Source organism: Apodemus sylvaticus, chromosome 8, assembly GCF_947179515.1.
Source record: "Apodemus sylvaticus chromosome 8, mApoSyl1.1, whole genome shotgun sequence".
In the NCBI taxonomy this organism is placed as follows: Eukaryota; Metazoa; Chordata; class Mammalia; order Rodentia; family Muridae; genus Apodemus; species Apodemus sylvaticus.
Window position 1 is genome coordinate 48,596,650 of NC_067479.1, and position 25,266 is coordinate 48,621,915.

The following is a 25,266-nucleotide window of genomic DNA, read 5'->3' on the forward strand; positions in this document are numbered from 1 at the left end:
GGCATGGCCATCACAGTCATTTGAGAACATTTTCTGTACTGCACATCACTGTTTTAAATCTTCGTCGCACCTCGCTTCACGCATTCTAAAAATATAGCAGCTCAAGTAGTGTGGTAGGTGCCAGGGATAGCACAGGAAGCCAGATAGACAATATGACATGAATGCAGAGCAAATTTATGAGGTTATATGCAAGCAAAGTGCATGGCATCTGTGAAGAGGAATACTACAGAGGATGAAGAAGTGCTGTATTCGTGGGGCGTAGTGGGCAGAGCTGAAGGAGGAGGAGGTGTTCTCCCACGAGGCGATGTTCCAGCTGTGTTGCCCTCAGTGGGGCTGCTGTGTGTGGAAAGCCGGAAGTTGGTGAGCGGGGTTAACAGTAAGATACCCAGAGCAGTTTTTAGCTGAGTCTTTATGCATACCTAACCTGTGTATTGGACATCCTTCTGAATTTTATGTCTACGCACGCACGCACTCAGAGAGAGGCTGAATTCTAGGACAGAAAAAAAGATAGACCAGAAACACATCAACACAGACCTATTAGAGGTGCAGAGCTTCTGTCATTGTTGTGTCTGTCCCAGTGATTCTCAACCTGTGGGCAAGCCAGTCAGCAGAAATCCCGTGCATCAGCCCCGACTCTGCTTGAGTTTCTGCCCTGGCTTCGCTCATCGATGGGCAATGATTTGGAAATATACTTTTCCTCCCCAAGTTGCTCTTGGTCTTGGTGGTTCATCACAGAAATCATAGCCTGAACTAAGACAGGATCTTACAAATAATGCTTCTGTAAGCATGGAGTTTTACTGCTTCCTAATTTTAATATTTTGAATAACCCTTTCTTTAAACTGGGTTCTCTTGCAGAATCTGGGCTAACTCTTGTGGGTTTTTTGTTTTGTCTTTGTTTTTGGTTTTTGTTTTTGTTTTTGTTTTTTTTTTTTGTTTTCACTTCCATGCAGTTGAAATGATATGGGTTGAACTGTATGTTAGAATGCAAGGGAAGGCTGGCCGTTCCTGGTGCCTTCAAAGATCGTAGGAAATGATAAGAGCCTTGTACAACAATGTCTGAAAGCACGTTTAGACGGTTTCACAATGGACACGTTATTGTGAGAATAGTGCTGGTCCCATGAGCCCCTGAATAATTCTTTTGTTACTACAGTGTGTGTGGATTTCCCCTTTCCCTTCCCTTCTTCCATTTACCTCTCTCCCTCCATCATCCCTGTCCCCTCTCTCCCTCCATCATCCCTCTCCCCTCTCTCCCTCCATCCATCCCTCTCCCCTCTCTCCCTCCATCATCCCTCTCCTCTCTCTCCCTCCATCATCCCTCTCCCCTCTCTCCCTCCATCATCCCTCTCCCCTCTCTCCCTCCATTTCTTCCTCCTCCTTTCCCCTCCCTTTCTTCTATGAACTTATTTAAAGGAGGAACAGAGCAAGGAGAGAGAATAGAGGATGCAAAGAAAAGCTGTGATGTCACACCTGACACTACCCAGCAGGCAGTGGGGCCAGGGCTCCTGGAGCACTCTGTGTGGGAGGGTTGCTGAGTAGCAGGAAAAACTTAGAGGTCGGCGGGTGGGGTGAGCAGACAGGCTGCTGAGACCCTGTCCGTGACAACTGGCAGCACTAGAGCATATAATCAGGCCTTAGATGCAGGTTATTGTGTTCACAAGGAAGGAGTACAGTGCACGGTCCAAGCTAGCAAGTGTGATCTTGAAAACAAAGTCAGAATTTAAAATCTTCTAGATGGCAGTAGAGAAATGAAGCCATAATTGAAGAGGGGTTTGGAGATGGTGTGAAGGCTTTATTTAAGCGAAACCATTTGTTTTTTTAAAAAATTATTTTTTATTTTTATTTCCAAGTGTGTGTGTTTGCGAAGGCATGTGCAGGTGCCTCTGTTTGTGTGTGTGCGCGTGTGCGTGTGCGTGTGTGTGTGTGTGTGTGTGTGTGTGTGTGTGTTTGTGAAGGCATGTGCAGGTGCCTCTGTGTGTGTGTGTGTGTGTGTGTGTGTTTGTGAAGGCATGTGCAGGTGCCTCTGTGTGTGTGCGCGCGTGTGCGTGTGTGTGTGTGTGTGTGTGTGTGTGTGTGTGTTTGTGAAGGCATGTGCAGGTGCCTCTGTGTGTGTGTGTGTTTGCGAAGGCATGTACAGGTGCCTGCAGAGGCATCATACCCTGTGAAACTGGAGTTAGAGTTGGTTGTGAGCCATCTGACTTGGGTGCTGTGAACTGAACATGGTTTCTCTGAAAGTGAAGTAGTACCCTGACCCCTGACCTCTTCAGCCTGGAAACTTTTTTTTTTTAAAGAAGTAAAGCTGTGTGAACCAAGGGGACCATGCAGTTGGGAGGGGAGTAGCTGCAGCAGGGAGGGAAGGCTGAGTCTTGGAAACCAGGTTGGGATGGCCTTTCCCAGGAGCCCGCCAGCTTGGCATCTGCATGAAGCAGAGGGAGGAGGGATGCTTCTGGAAGTTCTTTGGCCATTTCGATTTTCTCAATAAAACGGGAAGCTAAGTTATCAGCTGAGAATCGAGGTGGAAGAGATGGTGGAGATCTGGAGGAGAAGAGAGCTGATCAGGAGAGGGGAGCTGATCAGGAGAGGAAGTCCCTAACTTGGAACATGGGAGCCGAAGGGCTGAGGAATGTCGTGCGCACACCAGTCCAGGGGCCTCGTCCTGGAAGGGCAAGTAGCCGCCATCAGTCTGGCATGGGACCCTGATCAGCTGCGGGGGTGGGGCACATAGAGAGCTGTAATAGGGTTGTATGCACATTGTCTAGGCATGTCCAGCGAAGAGGGGACAGGGAGACTGGAGAGGGACACCACAGATCAGAGGTCACAGAGTGGGTTCTGAAAATTATTTGGACACAAGTGACTGAGAGACTGAGAAGAGACAGTTTAGAGATGGAATTAAGCCTGAGATTTAAAACGTTGTTCAAATTAGAAAAGGAAGAAGAAAAATGAAAGTCTGTTAAAGAAACTATACAGTTTCCATGATTTCAGATGTGATTTGGAGATGCATTAATAATAGGTTTTGCTGGGGGAAATCTCCAGATTATCCATATGAAGTTTGGTACACCTCCTTCTGTAAAATATAAACAATAGTTTACTTAGACAAAGAAAGTTTCCCCAAACAAACAAATCAATCTAGTTTGAAATCCAAAAACTACATACAAAAGCCTGAAATGTGTTATGTAAAGTGGGTTCTGGTTCCAATGGTGTACGTGTGCGCATGCGCGCCTGTATGTGTGTGCGTGTGCGTGTGTGTGTGCGTGTGTGTGTGCGTGTGTGTGTGTGTGTGTGCGCGTGCCTGTGCGTGTGTGTGTGTGTGTGTGTGTGTGTGTGTGCGCGCGCATGCATGTGTGTCCTTGGACTTCCTGTACAGACCATGCTAGTCTCAAACTCATTTCCTCCTGTCTCCCAAGGGGTGGGATTATAACTATGCATCTCACCTCTGGTTCCAGCTCTTATTAGGCAAGCTGGATAGCACTGAAGGCCCCAGGTTCTCCTCAGGAAAACTCTGGTAGGATGTTGTGGGTAGATGAGAAAAAGCCCTCTGCTCGTGCCCAGCACCCAGTAGATGCCAGCAGCCAAATGTTAGGAATCTTGAGGTGAAAGGCACTTTTCCCAGTAGCGCATCCACTTTCTTAAGAAGGTTTCGAGTGAGCAGGGCCATAATGAGATTTCACAGCCATGGGGAAAGAAATCTTGTCTGTCTCTGATGAGCCAGAAACTGGAGATTCTGATTGCAAACCCGTTTTGTAGACTGGGTCTCATCTGAGAAGTAGACAGACTTTTTTTTATCATAGATGTTAAGATTCCACAGTAAGAAGAAAAGAATGTTGAAGGAGCTCCAGCCTGTCTGTAGCAATAAACACATCTTCCTCATCACCATCCATCTCTGTCTCAACCATCCGAACAGTCACGGCTGCTCTCTTAAAGCAGAAGTCACCCTTGCCTGTTGGCTCTGCTCTTCCTTTCTGTGGGATGGGATGGGGAGTTGATATAATGGTGGAAGGGCCCCCGGGGGGAAATGTCACTGATGGCATTATTCTCTTAAGACTCCTGTGTGGATGAGGTAATCCGGAGGCCAGACCAAGGAAGCTCACACAGATGCTTGGCTTCCATAAACAGCAGGAGGCTGAGGGGGATGTTTCCTGGAAGATACTCTGGATGAGAAAGACCCGGGTCCTTTGTGAGTAAGAGTAATACAGTAGCCAGTGGATTCTGGTCTTCATTGTGATTCATGATTATCCATCCATAGGCTGACAAAGTCAGGGGAACTTAGTACAATATAAACACGTGGTATGCATATGCTAAGCATAAAAGTTTCAAAGCAGCAAAGCCCCATGCCTACAAAAGTATTATTGGTATGACCCCGGCTTTAGTTAGGGTTACTGTTGTGAGGAAACATCATGACCAAAGCAACTTGGGCAGGAAAGGGTTTATTTCAGCTTACAGTTTCACATCACAGTCCATCACTGAGGGAGGTCAAGGCAGGAACTCAAAGCAGGGCAGGATCCTGGAGGCAGGAGCTGATGCAGAGGGCGTGGAGGGGTGCTGCTTACTGGCTTGCTCCCCATGGCTTGCTCAGCCTGCATTCTTATAGCACCCAGGACCACCAGCCCACCTAGCCACAGTGGGCTGGGACCTCCCCCACCAAGCACTAATTAGGAAATTGTCCTGCAGGTTTACCTACATCCTGATCTTATGGAGGCATTTTCTCAACTGGGCTTTCCTCTTCTCAGATGACTCCATCTTGAGTCAAGTTGACATAAAACCACTTAGCACCACCCCCACAAAAGAACAACCCAAGTGTGTATTGATGGATGCCAAATAGATAAAATGTGGTAATACATATAGTGGGGATCACTTAGATTTGTACAGGAGGGAAATTCTGTGTCTGTGTGGATGAGAACATTAGCCCAAGTGAGATAACCCAACGTGAAGGAAGAGCAAGCGAGGTCAAAATCATAGGCACGGAAAGAACGGAGGGCTTGGAGAGGGAATGGTAGCAGGTAATTGTTTAATGGGTTTTACTTCCAGATTCAAGAGTTATGTGATGGGTAGACGGTCATGAGAGCCCCCCAATGATACTTCATGCCTCCGAACTGCTTGGTTACTGATGGTTAGGATGGTAATTTTGTTATTTGTATTTTCCCCATAACTAAAACTGTATCTTATAAATTAAAGAAATATAAGTATAGGAATGGCTGTTTATAAACTCAATAGTGATGTAAAGGTGGAAAATAAACCCAAGTAGTTAAATCAAAAGTTGACTGAAGAACAAAGTGAATTTGAATGACTACTGTGCGTGTTGTCAAGCTGACTTGTGAGTCTTGTATAATTACACCTATTAGAATTTTACCTGACTTGGGCTGTTCAGAGGCTGTGGGCATGGTGCTGGTAAAGGCAGTTGCACCAGATGGTGTAAGGAGAGAAGCAGCTTTCCTATGGCCTCCACGTGCACACAGTGGCATGCGAGTGCCCTTCCCAAATGAATGGTTTTTTTTTTTTTTTAATCTAACCTACTAAGTGACTTGAAAACGTCATAGAACAATATCTAATTGCATACTGCATGGTGGTGAAGAGTGTCTTAGCCAACCAGATATTATAAAACGACATAAGAGTGTAGGGCTGGGGATGTTCACACCTTCTGTCCCAGGATTCCAGGCAGAGGCGGGTGGGTCTCTGTGAGCTTAAAGCCTGCCTGGTCTACAGAGTGAGTTCCAGGCCAGCCTGGTCTACAGAGTGAGTTCCAGGCCAGCCTGGTCTACAGAGTGAGTTCCAGGCCAGCCTGGTCTACAGAGTGAGTTCCAGGCCAGCCTGGTCTACAGAGTGAGTTCCAGGCCAGCCTGGTCTACAGAGTGAGTTTCAGGCCAGCCAGGGCCACATAGTGAAGCCCTGTCTGAAACAAACAAACAAAAACCAAACAGATTGTGAAAATAATTAAGCTTAGATAACAGAAAAAGTAGATTGTGTAACTGGAAAAAAAGAACGAATGTGTTTATAAATGTATATTTTAAGTAAAGTATTTCAATCCAGTGGCAACTGGGTCACCATTTAGTTAAAAATTTAAAGCGCAAAAAAACTGTCCCACACTACATATTTTTTTCATTGGGTTAATAATCAGACTTGTAATATATGAGATCATTAAAGTACTAGCCTAATTATAAAGAGATAAATATTTGTATACTTCAAGCAGGGAGTTTAAAGACAACATAAAAAAGAAAACAAATCAAAAGTTTACTATATCCTGACATATTGAAATTTATCATGAATCTGTTCACACAGTCAATCAATTCCCATTCCTTCCAACTTTTAATCAGAAAGGTATCTCTCATTTTTATGATAAAAATGCCCAGTAGAAAAGAATTGGTTAGATAACTTACGTACATACATATTATTATAAAAAATCTATTATTCAATCAAATGTCTCACAGATTGAAGGCATTCAGTAGGTAGAGGATTGAAATAATAAACTTACTTTATCTCGTGTCAATGTAGAAGATAAAATTTGTAACTTCTTCTGAAGAAGAGAGTCCACACTCCTCTTATTGTTATATACGTGTCAGAGTCCAGACATTTGGAAAGGCCTCGTACAGTATGCTCTGTGCGTCTGGGTGCACTCCGTGTTTGGAGGTCAGAGGTCAGCCTAAGCTGTCATTCCTCAGAAGCCATCCATCCTCCTTGTTTCTCCTTCTGAGGCGCGCTGAGTGGGTCAGCTAGCTGTCCAGCTCCAGGGAGTTAGTCTCCTGTCTCAGCTTCCCAGTGCTGAGATTACTAGTGCATGCTATCGTGCTGCTTCTGCTGAGACTGCTGTAGCCTCCTCCTCCTCCTCCGACTCCTCTTCCTCCTTCTTCATGTTATTACTATTATTATGGGACAGGGTTTCATTACGTAACCCTGGTTGGCCTGGAACTCACTATATAGACCATGATGGCCTCAGACAGAGATCCACCTGCTTCTGACCTCTGGCTTTTTATGTGGGTTCTGGGGATACAGTTCAAGTCTGTGTGCTTATAAGCACCCAGTACCAGAAGTATTTATCGTTTATTTGTTTACTTTCTTTGCTCGTTCCCATTATTTTTTTCTGGCAACATGTTTGTTTTTGTAATAAACACTTTGGCTTTTGAATTTGGATACAGTTCATTATATTGTAAAAAATGCAAAAAGAAAATTTTCTTATTTTTCAATCCACTCAAGAACACAAATTGGCTGTATTAGTAAAACATTTAGTAATTAGATTACACAACGCTTCATATTTCTAGAGGGGGATTAAATATTTCTGCTGGAATAGTAAGAAATGATATTAATTGCTCACCAAACACTGTATTAAGTTTTATTTCTACACGAACGAACAATTGAATAATAGTAATTCAGTGCTTAAAAAAATAAATATTTTGTTTATTTTTTTGTGCACACGAGTATGCTAGCACATGCATGGGGAGGACAGAGGACAACTTGCAGGATCCGGAATAGATGGATCCCAGCGATTGAACCTGGGCTGTCAATCTTGGCGCCAAGTACCTTAGCCCTGTGAAGCTATTCTGATGGCTCTAATTCAGGACTTTACAGTTTCCATAATAGTAAAGAAGCCTAGTTCTTCTAGAAAAGATGGCATTGAGGTATTTAGAGCTGAGATCAGTCTGTATAGCCATTTTTATTATTATTTTTTTGCTATGAATAAAGGATTAACTCTTGGTAGTAGAACCAATAGCTTCTAAAAGAGCATGCTAAAATTTACCAGTTACTTCCAGACACAATAATCTGACTTATAAATTGAATTTCCCTGATAGTTGGCCTTTGCTTTAGATGTTTTTGTATCATTTTGGTATTCCCTCAGAAGGAGGGGCAGGGATGTCATTTAAAGATGTAAAAAGTTGGAGGGGTCTCCACAGCCCCAGGCAGAGCTCTTGATCTTGGTAGGGCTCTGTCCACAGTGGACAGAGCTGGGACAGCTGGGACAGTGGGACAATCAGGCCCACTGTTGTCTGTATCATGTCCTCCTGTGTAGACCACAGGGCTGCAGGGCTCAGAGGTGGAGGTTTGCTTCTGTGCTTCAAAGGTCAGCATTTCCAGATGGTCCGTGCTCCAGGCTCCTCCATCTCTGCCACCATGGACTGTTCTGGCCCAGTCCCTTTGGGGAAAAAGGCTGTGGGGAGACATGTTTCCAGGCCACTGACCCTCTGGAGGCGGGGCAATCTTATCATAGATTTTGTCCAACCGGTCAGCTTCAGCATGTCTACAGGAGAGAGGGTTCTGTCGAAACATCTCTGCAGAGATGCAGCCAACACTTGTTCACAGGCATTGTGTATGTAGACTGTAGAAGAATTCTAGGAGCATGGTGCTGGAGTATAGCAACCGCAGGTGTGAGGGCCATCTGTTAGCTGTAGATTCTGGCTAAGCCAAAGTCAGCCAGCTTGACTGTTCCCCTACCCGGCACTAGAATGTTCTCTGGCTTCGGCTCTCTGTGTACTATGCAGTTTTTATGAAGGAAATCTGGACCTCTTTGAAATTAGTACATGAGATCCTTCACATACCAGGTTGCAAGCCTGTTGGGACTACCCTGTCCAAATATGACCGTTTTTCCTGGTTTGTATGCTCAAACGCTAGGGCCACTTGGATCTCAGGGAGTTCTGGAAGAAGCACAGACATTCATGAGCCAGACAATTTTGTGGTACTCAAAACCTCCAGCTTCCTCAGGAACTGTACCGATGAACTGTACAGAGAGCTCCAGCTTCTCTGTAGTAGTAGTAGTAGTAGTAGTAGTAGTAGTAGTAGTAGTAGTTGTTGTTGTTATCATTATCATTAGTGAGACCTCTCACTGAGACTGGAGCTCAAGGCGGATTTCTGAGTTTGAGGCCAGCCTGGTCTCCAGAGTGAGTTCCAGGACAGCCAGGGCTATACAGAGAAACCCTGTCTCCAAAAATACCAAAAAACCACACACACACACACACACAAAAGGAAAAAAAAGAGACTGGCGCTCATTGGTTGGCTACATTGGCTGGCCAGCCAGCTTTAGGGACCCACCTGTGTCACTATCCTTTTCCCCCGGGCCACTATGTGACCTGGATTGTGTTGTTGTTATTATTATTTTTATTAATTTTTTTGTACGGATGTCTTGCCTGCATGTGTGTCTGTGTACCATGTGCCTGCACTGCCTTTGGAAGCCAGAAGAGGGCATCGGATTCCCTGGGCCTGGATGGTTACAGATGATTGTGAGGTCACTGAGAATGGAAGCCAAGTCTTCCGGAAGGGCAGCCAGCACTCTCAACTGCTGGCTGCTCTGCAGCCTCCGGGCCTGGCTTTGACATGAATCTGAAGTCTGGCCCTCATACTTGAAAACCAGCGGACTCCTTAGCTCCATCAGGTGGCCTTCAGTACGGTTGCCTGTGTTAATTGAACCCAGCACAGGGTTTAGTGGCGTTTTCCCATCTAATTAAGACATTATGGGGATGACTCGACAATCGACACAGTCGGTCATTCCCTCATGTCTTCCCAGTGTTCCAGATCACTTTCTCAGCAAGGTGTATTTGTAACTTCAGAATCAACTCCTGTGTTTTCCTGGCACCCGCGGACACATTTAAAGCCGTGAGAAACCCGAGGTGCCTTACATGGGCACGTTCCTGAGGTGCTCCCAGGGGCCTTCACCATTTTGGTCATGTTCTTCCTGTTTCAGATGGCCCTCGGAGTAGTGCTAATGTGTGCCTTATGCTCCTAAAAACAAGAAAGCTGTGAGGTGCCTTATGCAGAAAATGTGTATAAGGTGAGAGTTTATTTTTTAGGCTTGAGTTATAGCACTTTCAGCACTAAGTTCAGTGCTCATGTATCTCAGATGTGTGTGTGTGTGTGTGTGTGTATCTGTATGTGTATATATATATACACATACATATACACATATACACATATACACATATGCATATATACATATACCTCCTGAAAAAAAAGCATCTTCAAGCAGAAGCACATACATGCTAAGGTGTAACTGCCCACAGTTACATCGAACAGGTTACCTGGAAGAGAATGTATGGGAAGGTGGCAAGAAGACATGAAGAGCAAGACAACATTGATGTTCAAGGTCTCAAAGTTTAATGGAGGGCTCCAAATATATAGGTAGGGGAAAACCCTTCCCCAAAGGCTGGAAACTTCTCAGCAGAACCAGTTCAGTTGGTCCACAGGTGGCTAGTGTTTCTCAGGAAACTGCAGGTCCTTGAAGAACCATGGGCTTCACCTTGGTCTGAGCACTCCACCCTAGGTGGTGGGGATTATGGCTGACACAGGAGTTCCTGCTCAAAGGCTGGGAGAGGAACTTCACATTGGTCGATGTCAAGGTCCTGCCTGGTGGCATGGCGCCTCAATAAGGCTCTCTACACTAAGGTTTTAGATTGGATGTGAAAAATGTGACCAGGCCTTTGCAGGAACTGATACTGTTCTAAGAGAAAATATTCCCTAAGTGTTCGATGTTTTTCTGTCAGTGATACGGCCATCTTATAGAACACAACAGTAGCAAATAACATGAACCAATTGCCTGTACTACTTGAAAGGGAAAGTGTTGTAAAAAAGTACTCGTGTTGAAACTCATTAGTTCAAAACCTGTCAATCAGAATAGCACATCAAAAAAAAATCTTGCTGGCAGAGTAGTAAGTCTGGATATACTTCATTATGTTCGAATGTTCTAGTTTTCTGTACTTAAAAAAGAATTTTGGAGACGGAACACAGAATTGCTCATTAAGGTGACCCATTTTTTCCTCAACATTAAATACACATTTGGCTTTGACGTAACCTGTTTATGTCACAGCGTAGAATATGGCTGTTAGCCCAGAAAGCCCAGAAAGCCTTGAGATGACAAGCATATATATATATCATATATATATATATCTCATCATGTGTGCTAGCACCAACATTTTTCATTAGTCCTTAATCATTGGTTTTTAATTATTCATCGTTGCTACAATCGATCTAGCAATCAGTAATACATTTTTCATTGAGATGTCAGCTTAATGTAAATGGAACAACTCCGAGACCAGAGATGATCTTGGAGGCAAGGATGCAGCTTCCTTTTGTTTTTGCCGTACATTTGATCTCTATCCTGTTGGCATGGTCCTGCTGGCATTCACTGCTTGCTGCCTGTATAAGGTCGGCTCTCAAGATGGCCTTTAAAAATCAAGGTTGTACTTGCTTCTCTGAGTTCCAGTTGCGTAATGGCTGTATTGCAAGAAAAGCTTTTGTCCTGAGGGTTCCCTCTGAGTTGAGTTGGTTTTGTTGTTGTTGTTGCTGGTTTTGATTGTTTATTTGTTTGAGTTGAATTGAGTTTCTCTCAGAACACTAAGCAGGTATGCTGAAGTGCTGCTGTGTTTGGGGCAGGATAGTGCTGTGGGCAGGATGATGGGTTTTATTCAAGAGAGGAACTTGTTTTGCGTCCCAAGTGTCTCCCAAGTGACTTTGCGAACAAAACTTTCTCTAAAATTAGGATAATAACCGAATTTCCTCCCTTGCGAGGATTTAAGCAATACAGGTATTTAGAAGCATGGCTGGACCACAGAGACTTGAACAGTCAGTTGTTACATTTATGGTGAGAGAAAACAGGCTGTACCACAGTAAGTTCAGTGTTTAAAATAAACTCAGCCACTAAAACAAACCCTAATCGTATAAGCGGGAGAGGAAATTCTGCCCTTTATAAAGAAATATAAACATGCCGACTGTCGCAAGACTGTGGCCTCCTGATAGTTCTGCTTTAGATGGTTTCTGAATTTGCCAGATTGTGAAATCTCAGTATGAAGGCCTAGGCAGGATGATGCATGTGGAGTTTTCTTTATAACCACCATCTTATAGAACACAGTTATGGCTTAGCCAGGGGATTTTTAAGCAAAGGAAAAAGAATCTTCTAATAAAACATCTTCCCCAGGCAGAGGAAAAACAAGGTGGGTGGCTTGAGGAATGAAACTAAGTTTGTTCTCCATCTTTGAGCGCATGCGCTCACCTGGACACCTGCGCAGACAGGAGACAGAACAAACCTAGTCATCTTTACAGTTTGTCTCCCTCCGGTGTCAACTTACTCATCTCTGCTCTGAAATTATGGAAGTTCAGTTATTTCCCTAAAAATCAACCATGAAAAGCACCTAGCTTCCATCCTTTGTCCCTCTGACTAAATTAAATAAAGGAAACACTTGCCACAAAATTTTTACTTATCAGTTGTCACACTAAAATCATTAAGGTATCTCTTGAAATGATTTAATATTTTAGAAGCTCAAAAAAGCTGCAATGTATGAAGTACATCCGTGTGGTCCCCAGAACATGTGATCCTCAGATGTGGCAGTAAGGTACACATCGGTCTACCCACCCACCTCACCCACTCTCCCACTCAGTTATCCACTAACACCTTGAGCCTGCATTTCATTTAGTTGCTAGAATGACAGAGATTAATAAAACATATTGGCATTTCACTATTTAGTAATTCTATGTGTTTGATCTTCTGAAACGAAGTCTCACTAAATGGGTCAGGGCTCACCTCAGACTCTGAGAGACCATCCCTATCTGCTGGAATTGGCATACGCGCCTCCATGTCTGGCTTCCTGCCTGTGTTTTAGCAGTTCTTTGGTTGGTGCACCTCTAAAAGCAGCAGATGTGTTTTTAATCACTGCATAGTTTTTACTTTTGTAAGGAGAACGAAGTATTTTCACATTTACATCACTCTTGACATGGGCGTAGCCTGAGCCTTTGTCATTGAGCTGGGGAGTCACAGTGCATGGGAACTGGAGCTGTACGGTGTTTAGGATAGATAGACTTTCTGCCTCTTGTCAAAGTCCTGTAGGAAAGGTGTTGCGGGTTGTTCCCAGGGCCATGTGCATGCCAGTCAAGTGTTCTACTATTGGCTTACACCCTTGGTCTCTCTTTCACCTCTTATGGATAGAAATTATATAATAGAACGTGAACTGTTTAACGCCAGCCAAAGCCTCTGAAACCAAGACCATTAGATTCCTCCTTCACAGTTGTTATGCCGACCAAAGGAGGAGAGTTAGAGTGAGCTTCAATCTTACTGTCTCTTTTGTACTTTTTCCTGGTTTAGGTCAAGTTGGTGACATTTGTTATGCTTGAGTATAAATTGGCCAGTAGTGTTTGACAGTGCACTAATCCCTCTGACTTGGCAAAACCCTTAGAATATGAATTTTGAGCTGACCGACCTGTGGTGGCCTCGCTGCTTCATAGCTCCTCACTGATCTAAAGGGAAAGAACTCAGTAACTAAAATATTTACTTCATCCCCGAAGCATGTCTCCTGGGGCCAAGGACATCAATGAATATGAGATGTGTGTGTGTAAAAGTGCTATAAATCCCAGGTTTAGCTTCACCGGAGTTATTTGTGTACCATGGTTAACCTATAAATAAAATACCGTCATGCTCTTAATTTGCAGATCTTCCCTTTGAAAGGGGATCTCTAGCTCATAACAGATATGTCCGCTCGTCAGCTTTGCTGCTACCAGCATGTTTAGTCTTCTTAAATGTTATTTATTAATGTCTACTGATAGCTGTACCCACAAATTGAAGTTGGAGTATAGCGCAGATGGGGGCTCTTTTAAGCCTCATGCTCTGATGGATGCTCCTCTGTTGATCATGGTTTCCATGGCGAGCACCGGCTGCTACCTGTTTCAGCCGCTTCCTCCTACTCTTTCCTATTTTTGGACTCTCTTCATTTCACTCCCTCCTCACCTCTACTCCACCACCGTTACCTCATTCCACCCTTGATTTCTGTGCTTCGAACCAAAACTTCCCATTTTTTGAAGGAACTAAATCTCTTGAGCAATTTTATACAATTTTAAATCTCATGCAATAATAGCTTTTCCGTCCAAAGAGGCCGCTTACAATGCAGCTCCACTATGCACTGTCCCTTGCAATCCTCTGAGGGTCTTGGACGGGGAATTCCAGATTGGTGTTCATATCATGCCCAAAAGCCCTTTGTAAATAAAGTTCTCAAAAGTTAGTCTATAATTTAAAAACAAAACAAAACTCAAGGCATCAAGATAGGAACTTAAATCACAAAATGCTCCCTAACTGGGACCAAGGAGACGCCTCAGGGGGTGAAGTGCTTGCTGTGCTGTGGATGCCTGGATTGTCCAGCACCCACAGGTGGGACAAAAAGCCAAAATGAGCAAGTGTGTGCCCCGCCAGTGTTGGGGGGATGGAGACAGGCAGATTCTAGAGGTTTGCTTGTCAGCTGGTAGGGCTGAATGGAGAATCTCTAAGATCAGTGAGAGACCCTTGCCTTAAAATAAAATGTGGACGTGTGCGCAGGCACACAAGCGTGCGTGATGGCTGCCTGTTGTTTGCTGGCTGTGTAACAGCTTCCAGTATTAGATAGCTCAGCCAAGGCTGGGGAGATGCCTTAGCAGATAAGAGTACTTGTTCCTCTTCCAGAGGACCTGGGTTCAATTCCCAGCACCTACGTGGCTAAACAACCTTCTTTAAGTTCAGTTCCAGGGGATCTGATGCCCTCTTCTGGCCTCTAAGGGCATTGTATGCATGTGGTACACAGTCAGGCATGCAGGTTACACATGCACAATATAAAAGAACATAAAAGACTGCTCAGTTTTTGGTTGGACTAAACAATGAAAGACTTACTATGAAATCTGGTGCGGGATGCTTTGCTGTATTGTTAGTCTCGGAACACCTTGCATGCCTGCCCTTTACTAGGTGACCAGTTGAAGAGACTCGCCCTGTAGCGTAGTGCTGGGATGGAGAGAAACATTACTGTTAGCAATTGTGTTCTGTAAGAAAGCAGTGGAAATATTTTTTTTACTTCCCATTTCTCCAGAAATCTTACAACTCTTTAAGTTCAGCCTAAGCACTCGTTATATTTAACTCTGGGACTGTAGAGCTCTAATGTTAAAATTTTGGTTCTTTTATTATTTTCTTTTGAAAAGTATCATGTGGCTCTTCCCAGAATAAGTTAGCAACAGATTATTGATTTTGTTAGAAGAAAAAAAGAAGTGTGCTGTTGAGAGTTTTCTTAGCTCCGGATTTGGTAGCACAGTTTATCCCAGGAGACCTGCTTAGGGCTTATTGGTGGAATTTGATATTGACCAAGTTTTTATGATACCAAGAAAGAAATAATTGTCTTTGTGTATTTTAACACATTTGTGATGTGATAAATTGTAGCTAAGACTTTTATTCCATTAAAATAAAAGCTTTCAAAGCTCTTCTCTGTGAAGTTTTATAGGATATTAAACTACATGTATAAATGTGTTTTTTTGTTGTTTTTTTTTCTTAAGAAAGTGAAAAATGTCCGCATCCCCTCTTTTTTTTTTTTAACTTTATTTTTTTGTATGCTTATCCAGTCTTCCCAGAAGTCTGGCTTAGCAGCTCTTCTTGGTGCTATTAAAACATGTCTGTAACAGTCCTTCCACCAGACTGTTAACACAGTCTGCAGCCTAACCCTTGAGAAAACAGACACTATGTAGAAGACTCAAGGCTGCTATCATGAAAATTCTACCCGCATCATGAATTTACCATTTCTAAATCTGGTGCCAGGTTTTTCCAAGTGTGGGTTAGCTCTCAGGCAGAGTTTACTGATGGAAAGGGCGGCATTGCACACTGCATAGCAGAGAACTTGTCACCAGAGAAAGCATCAGGATGATTTGGTGTTGATGATCATTGGTGGCACTTGGCTAAGCCCCAGGCCAAGAAGGGCTATAGTCCTCTACCCGAGAAGTCAGGTAATTTAGTAATATGTTCATCTAGTGGGCGACAGACACAGTGCTCAGAATACTGCTCATGAAAAGCAGAGTTGAAGCTGGAAATCTACTCTGTGGCTATGGCCACAGGCTTGACCTTTCTATCTGTGTAATGGGAATGTCGGGGAGCTTCAGGTGAGCCTGCTGAGTGGCACAGTGCACGACTTTGCCTCCTGGTTCAAGGAGCCCATTTCTGTTCTGTCTAAAGAAGACAGCAGGGACTGCTGAGCGCCCACATTAGATGCAGTCTTCTTCTATTTCATCCAAATAGGATTAGGATAAAAATACCCAGTTGTCATGTGGGCTGCAAGGGGAGTCCGGGGTTATTGGAGGAGCATTTTCAGGTCTGATTCTACTCTTGCTCCCTCTGTGGCTAAATGTAATCTTATTCCTGTGAAAAAGAGTCTTTTGGGGGAAAATGATAAAGAAGTGAATTTTGTAATTCAGAATTAAAAAGCATGACCGTCTTGTTAGAGTTGCTTCTATTCTTTCCTTTTCTTAAGCTAAAATGACTTTTTGCAATGCTCACGTGATGCCACTATAAAGCATCAGTGAAGTTCTGACGCAGGGCTGGGTTCTCAGAAAACCCTCCAGACGCTTAGATGAGGCTGCCCCTGGACAGTCAGTATGGTAGGGTTACAGTAGCACACGGGGGTCAGCAGCTGCTGCTGTTTCTGAGGGTGGACCCACCACTGCCACAGGCGCCTCACCCTACAGGGATGCTCTACACTCTGTATTACAGATTCTGGTCACAGCATCCGGACACACTGCCCAATAGTTAGAATGTAGCTTCTCCTTCATGTACACCTTCTGAGCCTGTACCTTTGATTGGCAGGACCTAAAGAAGCCTCAGAAATGCAGCATGTATACTTCTTTTCTTCCAGCTCACACATTGTGAGGGAAAACCTCACACATTGTGTAGGGCATGCCTGTGGACACCAGCTTCCAACTGTCTCAACCAAGACAGAAAAACAGACTCAAAAGTCTTAGAATTGTTTCCCAGAAACAACTGCAATTAATATCAGGTATCCCGTTCCAGATACTTGTGGCCCTTCTCTTAAAGATGGCTAAAAGTGATAGGTAGGGGCATAGATAGATAGATAGATAGATAATTGCTAGACAGATAAATAGATGGATAGACAGATGATTGCTAGAAAGATAAATAGATGGATAGATAGATAGATGATTGATAGACAGCCAGATAAGTAGATAGATAGATAGATAGATAGATAATAGATGATAGGCAGGTAGATAAGCAGACCATAGATAGATGATAAATAGGTAACTAGATAGATATCTTGATAGATGATTGGTAGACTAACAGACAAGTAGACAGATAGACAGACAGACCGACAGATTGAGTTCAGAAAGGAGACCGCTGAGCCAGGTGGTCCACGCCTCTAATCCCAGCACTTGGGAGGCAGAGGCAGGAGGATTTATGAGTTCCAGGGCAGCCAGGGCTACACAGAGAAACCCTGTCTCGAAAAATTAAAAAAAAAAAAAAGAAAAAGAAAAAAAGTAGAAAGGAGAGCGCGCCTCAGCTGCTTGGCCAGGGGCTTCTGCCCGTTGGCGCCGCCTCCCATGACCCCAGATCAGAAAGGTGAACTGCTTCCTCCACCTGGGCCTGTACCTCTCCCTCGCTCCCGCCTCTCAGCTCTGTGTGCTGACATTTGTCTTTGCAGTTTGATCACATTTACACTTTTTGTCCCTAAATGCACACTTGAAAAATGACTTATTGCATCTGACACCATAAATTCTTTCCCCGGTTTTTGTATATTTTGAACTATTTTGACTTGCTCCTTCCTCCTGCCCCTCTCCTCAGGACAAGGTTTCTCTGCATGGCTGTGGTTGTCCTGAAACTCACTCTGTAGACCAGGTTGGCCCTGAACTCGGAGATCTGCCTGCCTCTTCCTCTTGGGGCTAAGGACATCCCAGCTTTTGACTCAGTTCTTGATTACTTGCTGAGGAGCACTTTCTAGGAACACTCAGGAGGCAGAGGATCTCCAAGTTTGAGGCCAGCCTGGTCTACAGAGTTAGTTTCAGCACACCTGGGGCTATGCAGAGATCCTTTGTCCTGAAAAAACAAAAACAAATATGAAGGATATGTGGATATTTTGTTTTTACTTCCTTTGTACTGAAAATGTGTATCAGTCATTATTATGTACAAATGACTGAGGGCTCTGGGGCTGTCATCTAGCATGCCTGCTGACCTGAGTTTAATCTCTAGGAGAAAACACACACACACACACACACACACACACACACACACACACACACACACAGTATATTAATAATGTGGCTGATTATTATGTTTTTGATTCCTGTTTCTCTTTTTTCATTTGAAAACCTGTTCATGTATGTGCATGCATGTGGCATGTCTGATGTGGACCTGTGCCATGTCACCTGTGTGGAGGTCAGAGATCAGCTTGGGGACTCCGTTCTTTCCCCGCGTAAGTTCCGGGGATCTCAGGCTGGCTGGCAGTTGTCCACGGAGCTGCGTCTTCCTGTCTCCTCACACCCCGTTCCATTTTTCTTCTCTCTGAGGTTTGTTCTATCGTCTGTCGCATTTTTTTTTATTGTTGAGAGTTGCTAGGTTGGCCTAATTTTCCATAGTGCGTTTGGTAATTTAATGTCTGTTTTACCCGAATAGAAAGGTTAAGAACTGGGTGTGGTGGCGCATGCCTGTAATCCCAGCACTCTGGGAGGCAGAGGCAGGCAGATTTCTGAGTTGGAGGCCAGCCTGGTCTACAGAGTGAGTTCCAGGACAGCCAGGGCTACACAGAGATACCCTGTCTCGAAAAACCAAAAAAAGAAAAAAGAAAAAGAAAGAGAGAGAGAGAGAGAGAAAGAGAGAGAGAGAGAAAGAAAGAAAGAAAGAAAGAAAGAAAGAAAGAAAGAAAGAAAGAAAGAAAGAAAGAAAGAAAGAAAAGGCTTTCTTTCTTAAGCGCTGCTGCACGCTGTACTTTAGGTTCCTCGGGCCTTACTGCGCCCCACTGTGCCCCCACTACTCCAGGCTTGTTGATATGGTGGGGTCATAGAACAGCTCCAGGTCAGATGGGTGGGCTATGGGAGGCACTGAAGGGCACAGTTTTGGGTTGGCCAGACTCTGTTCTTAGAAAGTGCTGTCTTTCCTATCTTAGAGGTAGGTGAGTGCTTGTGGGGACAGCAGCTCTGCCTTCTAGGATAGGAGTTCCAGAGAGCTGACCTCCGCCTTCCCCACATCTCCAGCATTTACACTGTGATTTCAGAAGCCCACGCATGGACAATATTCAAATAAAATCTGTCGAGCGAGGGTCATGGTTGGCATAATGAAACAGGAAGCTGTTTTCATTTCAGATAGCAATCTCCAGGGATCTTCCTGTGAGAGAGAGAGATTCTGGGCAAGTTATTTCAGGGCGAGTGCTTCAGGGTGAAGACGAAGCGGGGTCTGCAGCGTTCGTTAGAGCATACCAGTTCCTTCCCTAGATATTTTATTGTTTAAATTTTATTTTAAAAATATGTGCAGTGTTTGCCTGCACATGTCCGTGTACCACTTCAGTGCCGAGTGCCCTAGGAAGCCAGAAGAGGATGTCAGAGCCCCTGGAACCGGAGTTACAGACTGTTGTGAGCCTTGCGGGCGCCAGGAACCGAGCCCAGGCCTGCTGCAAGAGCTCTTAACCACTGAGCCGTCACTCCAGCCCCAGCCCTGTTCTCTGGGGAGAGACTTGTCCCTCCAGCGTTTTTAAACTTCATGGTGCTGTGCATGCATCTGAGACTGTAGGACTGGCTCCTATTGCTTGTCATATAGCAAAATTAACATCGGCAAACTTATGTGAGCGTGCAAAGCATTAATTGATATTTTGTATATTTGGTCTTGCTATATAACCTGTCTGGCCTTTAATCCTAAGTGCTAGTGTATGCTGCCACACTAGCTCTTACCATTCTCCAATAATCATCTTTATCTAGTTTAGATCACTCTACTTTGTTCAGAGAGAAGCAGCCAATATTTGATGCCCTTCTTAAGGATAGCAATACAAGTCTCTATTCTCTCTCTCTCTCTCTCTCTCTCTCTCTCTCTCTCTCTCTTTCTCTCTCTCTCTCTCATTTATTCAAAGGAAGCTTCAACATAGACTTGGGGATAGAGGTTGGCACATTCAGAGGTGCTGAGAGAATGACTAAGATACACCCAAGTGGAGATGGGCTTCTCAGGGGAGTGTCACCAAATTCCCAGATTCTTTACGTTTACAGTTTACATTTGCTTTCCGCACTGAAGCCTCCACGCTGTCCTTGTTTGCTTTAAAGCATTCCCAGGGCCCAGCACAGGACTTCCTGAATCTTGTGAGCAGAAGTGTGGGCATGAATAGTCAGCCAGTTCTAGAGCTTTGGGAATCTGGAGAGCTAAAAGTGTTCATGCCAGGGGCTCTTACTGCAGAGAGTCTCTATCTATTTTAGTTTCAGGAAATGAGTTCTAGAAATGTCTACCCCAGCCAGAGCAACAGTAGTAATTTCAGGAACATATGGGGTACTTCAGGGCTCCATACAAACAAAAACTGCTCAGGTCACGTGAATTTTAAAGATTAATGAATTCAAAGAGGAGGCTTATTTTAATGACACTCAGTAAATAGGCTGTCAGTTGTCAGCGTTTGGGAACAGTTGAATAAAATAGAAAACAAAACGAAACAAATATCAAAATGAAAGAAATAAAACAAACTACTAAGGAGGGAATGAGATCTTGCCTCAAGGAATTTGCAAATTTAATCCAGAGTTGCTCTGCCCAGAGTGATCTGCCCTGTTGTGACTGGAGGAAGGTGGTGACACCAGGAAGTGGCAATAAGATAGGAGAGGACAGGGCCACACCTTTCCTTTAGTGCCCTGCAGGCAGACCACCCTTCCTTTCAATTTTATTCATCTGCGATACTCAGATGGAGAAACCGGCCTGCGTCCTGGGCTGTGCAGTAATGCAGGCGTCCAGCCCAGATTCACAGAGCCACCTTACGGGGCATGGCCAGCGAGAAAGAGCCGCCTCATGGAGCCCAGGGAGGAGTCGTGGAGGGAGGAGTCGTGGAGGGAGACAGGATGAACTGCTCGGGAGGAGAGCTGGCCTAGCCTGGGACCACCAGCCAGCTACCCCTGCGACCCCTAGCTCGCCCCACTGCTCACACCCTCTTATTTGCTGGTCTCCTTTCCTTGAGTTTTCTTCTTGAACACCCTCTTCAGGGAGGCTGGACAGCTAGAACAGCCTCCAGAGGCTTCAGAGAAACACTAAAACAGAACAAGTTCCATCTCTCTTAAAAGAGAAAAAATACCCGATATCTGGCTATTTTTTTCCTCTTCTAGATTTTTTTTTCAAGACAAATAAAAGTGGATCTGATACTAAGTCCTCTATGAAGGGGATGCAGAGATGTCTCAGTGGTTACAGTACTTAATGTTCTTGCAGAGAACCCAATTCAGTTCTCAGCACCCCTGCGGCAGCGCAAAACCATCTGAAACTCAGTTCCAGGGGACCCGAGGCTCTCTTCTATGCACCCCTCCTCCGTGTGTGTGTGTGTGTGTGTGTGTGTGTCCTGTGTGTGTGTGTACATAAACTCTCACAGGCGCTCTCTCTCTCTCTCTCTCTCTCTCTCTCTCTCTCACACACACACACACACACACACACACACACTCAAACAATAAGCAGACAAAAACAACTTTTAAAACCAGTGCCGAGGAGTGCGCAGGAGACGGGAGGGCTGCTGGGCATCGCAGGTAGAGGAAGTGAAGGATCCAAACCCAGACTGAAGTGGAGTCATGGCTACAGATGGCTCATAAACCTTAATCCCTATGTAGATGTGATTCTCGGTAGTAAAAGAACTCCCATTTATCCATGTGAGTGTATTCAGTATGTGGCATGCGGGGGGTGTGCACATATGTGTTCTTTATGTGTTTACAGATACTTGAGGCGTGAAGTGGAGGTAGGAAACAATTTGTCTGGGCTGTGTTTGTTCACAGGTATCTGTTGGATGTTCTTTGCTGGCTGTTCATCCTCTTGTTGTGCAAACATAAATACTACAGTCTGCTCTTCCTTAGCTACTGCATCCTCGGAAATGATCCCATCTGCTGTTCAGTGCTGTGTATATGAGTGCTTGGGAGGCTTTAGCTGAGGTGTAAATATTTAAAACAATGAGATACTTTTTTTTTTTTTTTGCATGCGGTACGTGCAGTGGGCGGAGGGAAGTTATTCACATGAGCTTTATTCATCCTAAGGGTTTTTTCATGATTAAAAATTGACACTAAGGGTAATTTTACATAAATACAGGCTGTCATTACCAAAGAGTACGTTGCAGTGTTTGGGAATGCTTGTAGTGTCTATGTATGTTTGCCTACTGATGCGTGGACATACATGTAGAGCCCGGAAGTTTGTATCCGGAGTTGCCCTCCACTATCTTTTCAGACAGGATTTTTTTTAAATAGAAACTGGAGCTTGCTTAACGGCTATTTTGTCTGAACAGAGAGTTCTGGGGGGGGGGTGTCTCTATCTACTCTGAGCCCCCCACAGTGGGGTCAGAGACGAGTACCACCATGTTCAGCGTCACCTGGGCACTGCAGGTCCTAACAGGTCCTCACCCGTGCTCCGCAAACATGGAGCCGCCTCCCCCACCACGTTCAGAACGTGTCCTAGCACATTTAAGCTCCAGCACAGTAGGAAACTGGATACTTTTTTCAAACTGAACAAATATTAAAAGAATCCCAGTAGCTGAGGATATGACAGCGATGCGTGGATCATAATGAATTTCATATTTGCAAGATATAGTCGAACGGCATCTCAGAGACTTTCCTTCATTTCTTGCTTAACTGCACCCCTGATTCAGGGACTTCTTACCTTTGAGCAGTTTCCTAAGCTCCAGGATGGCCACAGCATCATGAAAATACAGCGATGCGCAGATGCTAGGGGTACGTGCTGTGACTGTGGTTTGGGATTTATGGCTGTAGGCCTAACCTCTGAGGTTGTTCTGGTTCAGCACATGCACACCTTGTCTCTGTTACAAGAAGCAACCCAACAAACATGGCAGGGTTAGAGCAGAGGGCACTTTTTGTTTATGTGAGATTGGACCATTTTGTGATAAAAAGCAAAGTAAGTGCATCCAACGTTGTTTTTTTATCTTCTGAGGCGAGGTGTGATGGAGCCCAGGCCGACCTTCAGTGCACTGTCATATATAGGCCACAGTGGACTTAAGCTCCTAATGCTCTGTCTCAGCTTCCAGGGTGCTGAGGTCAAAGATCTGTCCCACCATGCTCCATTTTAGAGCCGACATTTTTACAGAATCAGAATCTGAGACACCATCCTGTGCTTGGCGCTTGATGCTGGAGTAGCTGGAACTTTTAAGCTCAAATAATGTCTCTTCAACATTTACTCTGATTATTACGTTATTTAGGAATACCTAAAGTATATGTCCGAGGACTCCTCTTGCTCTGTCATTTTTCATACTGTTTAGAAACCCTTCTAATGATGCTTATTATATACTACTTATTATATACTGTTGTACACACATCTAAATCTCTGATGCCTACATTTTTATCTCACTGCCTGGACTTTTAAGTTTCCTATAAGAGCAAGAAGAACAGGCTCTTCGTGGGCGTCTTTGCCTCAGTCTTGGTGCCTAAAGAGCATTTCCTGAGTTACCAACCGATATTTAAAAAGTGCTTACCAATGAATAATGTGGGCAAGCCTACCTTGCCATCGCCTACTTTGCAGTAAGATTCTTTTCTTTTTTACAATTTTAAAAATTATTTTATGTGTATGTGTGTTTTGTCTGCATGTATGTTTGGGTACCGTGTGAGTTCAGTACCTATGGAGGCCAGCAGAGGACATCCGATCCCCTAGAACTATAGTTAGAGATAGTTGGGGGTTAACGTACTTTCTTAAATGCTGAAATACACTGTTATTAATTGTAGATTAAATACTGCAAAAGAAAATACACTTAATTAGATGACATAGGCTGTGAAGATATGGTACTTGGTGCTGCATGCTTGTAACCTAGTCTGCTAAGGAGGACAAAACGGAAAGCTAAAGATTTCAAGGCCACCTGGGCAATTTAGTGAGAGCTGTTCCCAAAGTAAGAAAATGAAGAAACAGAGTGGGATGGGAGCTTTCTGGTCGACCTTGGTGAGCATCCATGAGGCTTGGATTCCCTTTTTTTTTTCAATAAGCCTCATATACACAATTATCTATCTATAATAATTTGGAGTGCCCATAGAAAAGGGAAAAAATGAAAAAACACAAAGAAAATAGTTTTGAAAAAGTATTAGCTATATATCAGTTATCTTAATATTTGGGGAATAGAAGCAGCAGGGGGGTCAAGAACTGAAGGTTATCATTGGTGATATAGCAGATCCAAGGCCACCCTAGAAAACATGAGATCTTATCTTCAAATAAAAGGAAGAGTGGCCACAGATTTTTTTTCCAAATTTTATAATTATAAATGCATATCTAACTGCTGCAAACCAGTAAAGATACATTCATAAGTGCAACCAGGGGAATAAGTCACCTGCAGAACAAAGATAAGAACAGGCAGATTTCTCAGCAGAAAGGAAGCCAGACAAATGTTAAAGCAGACATTTGCTGGCAGAGGCTCCCAAGTTGGAAGTCCATCCCCATCAAAAATCTCCTGGGAACAGCCTGCAAGGTGGCTCAGGAGCTAGGATGCCTGTGGACACCCTGACACCCTGAGAACAGTCTGTGGGACCTACAGAGTAAAGCAGAGGCTTCTGGGAGTTGGTTATCAGCTAACCTCCATGGGACTGCTGTGACTGTGGCTGTGGCTGTCCGTGGCTGTCCGCCCTTCCCCAGTCCCCACACACACATGAGCAACAGATAAGTAGAGTTAAATTTCTGAAGAGTGAATGAAAACTTTCAAACAGATGAAACCTGAGAAAATCCAACCCACAGACCTTAAAGAAAAAACCAAACCAAAACAACAACAACAACAACAACAACAACAACAAAAAAAAAAAAAAAAAAAAAAAAAAAAAACGAAAAAACAAAAAAACAAGGGAGGCTCTCTGGGCAAAGGAATGACGACTGTCCCAGCTGAGATCTAGACATACAGACAGGATTGCAGAACAGTAGAGAGACTCAGACTGTGGTTAAATACAGACTTATCATTTCTGATTTTCAAAATTTAAAGGGTCATCAGCCTTTAAAGTGAGATTATCCAGTGCACTGTGGGATTTACAAAGCAGTGGAAGTAAAATCTGAGATAACAATAGAACAAAGGAGTGGGTGGGGTGTGGTGGAGGAAATGGATGTTTACCACTGTGTCCACGCAAATGAAGTACTTTTTGAGTGTTCACTGTGGTAAACTGAAGAGACGGATGAGGTAAACCAAAGAGAAATCACTTAAAAAAAACCCGAAACCTCTAAAAACAGAGCAAGTAAGCTAGCCAGAAGTGTGACTGGTAAGCCAGCAGCAGAGAGGACATTTGTCCTAGTGTCATTTCTGTTGCTGTGATAAAATATCTCAGCAAAAGCAATTTTTTTATTAATCATTTTATTCGTTTACATTTCAAACAATATCCCCCTTCCCGGGTGCCCTTCCACAAACC

The 25,266-nt window shown here is 44.0% G+C and overlaps 1 protein-coding gene and 1 pseudogene across 7 annotated transcripts in view; one reads left to right on the forward strand and one right to left on the reverse strand.

Moving 5' to 3' along the window:
- Dgkh (diacylglycerol kinase eta) overlaps nucleotides 1-25,266 on the forward strand; it is a 208,161-nt gene that overhangs the window by 48,647 nt on the left and 134,248 nt on the right. The gene's annotated exons all lie outside the window — the stretch shown is intronic.
- LOC127691091 (cyclin-dependent kinase 4-like) lies at nucleotides 7,840-8,659 on the reverse strand (annotated as a pseudogene).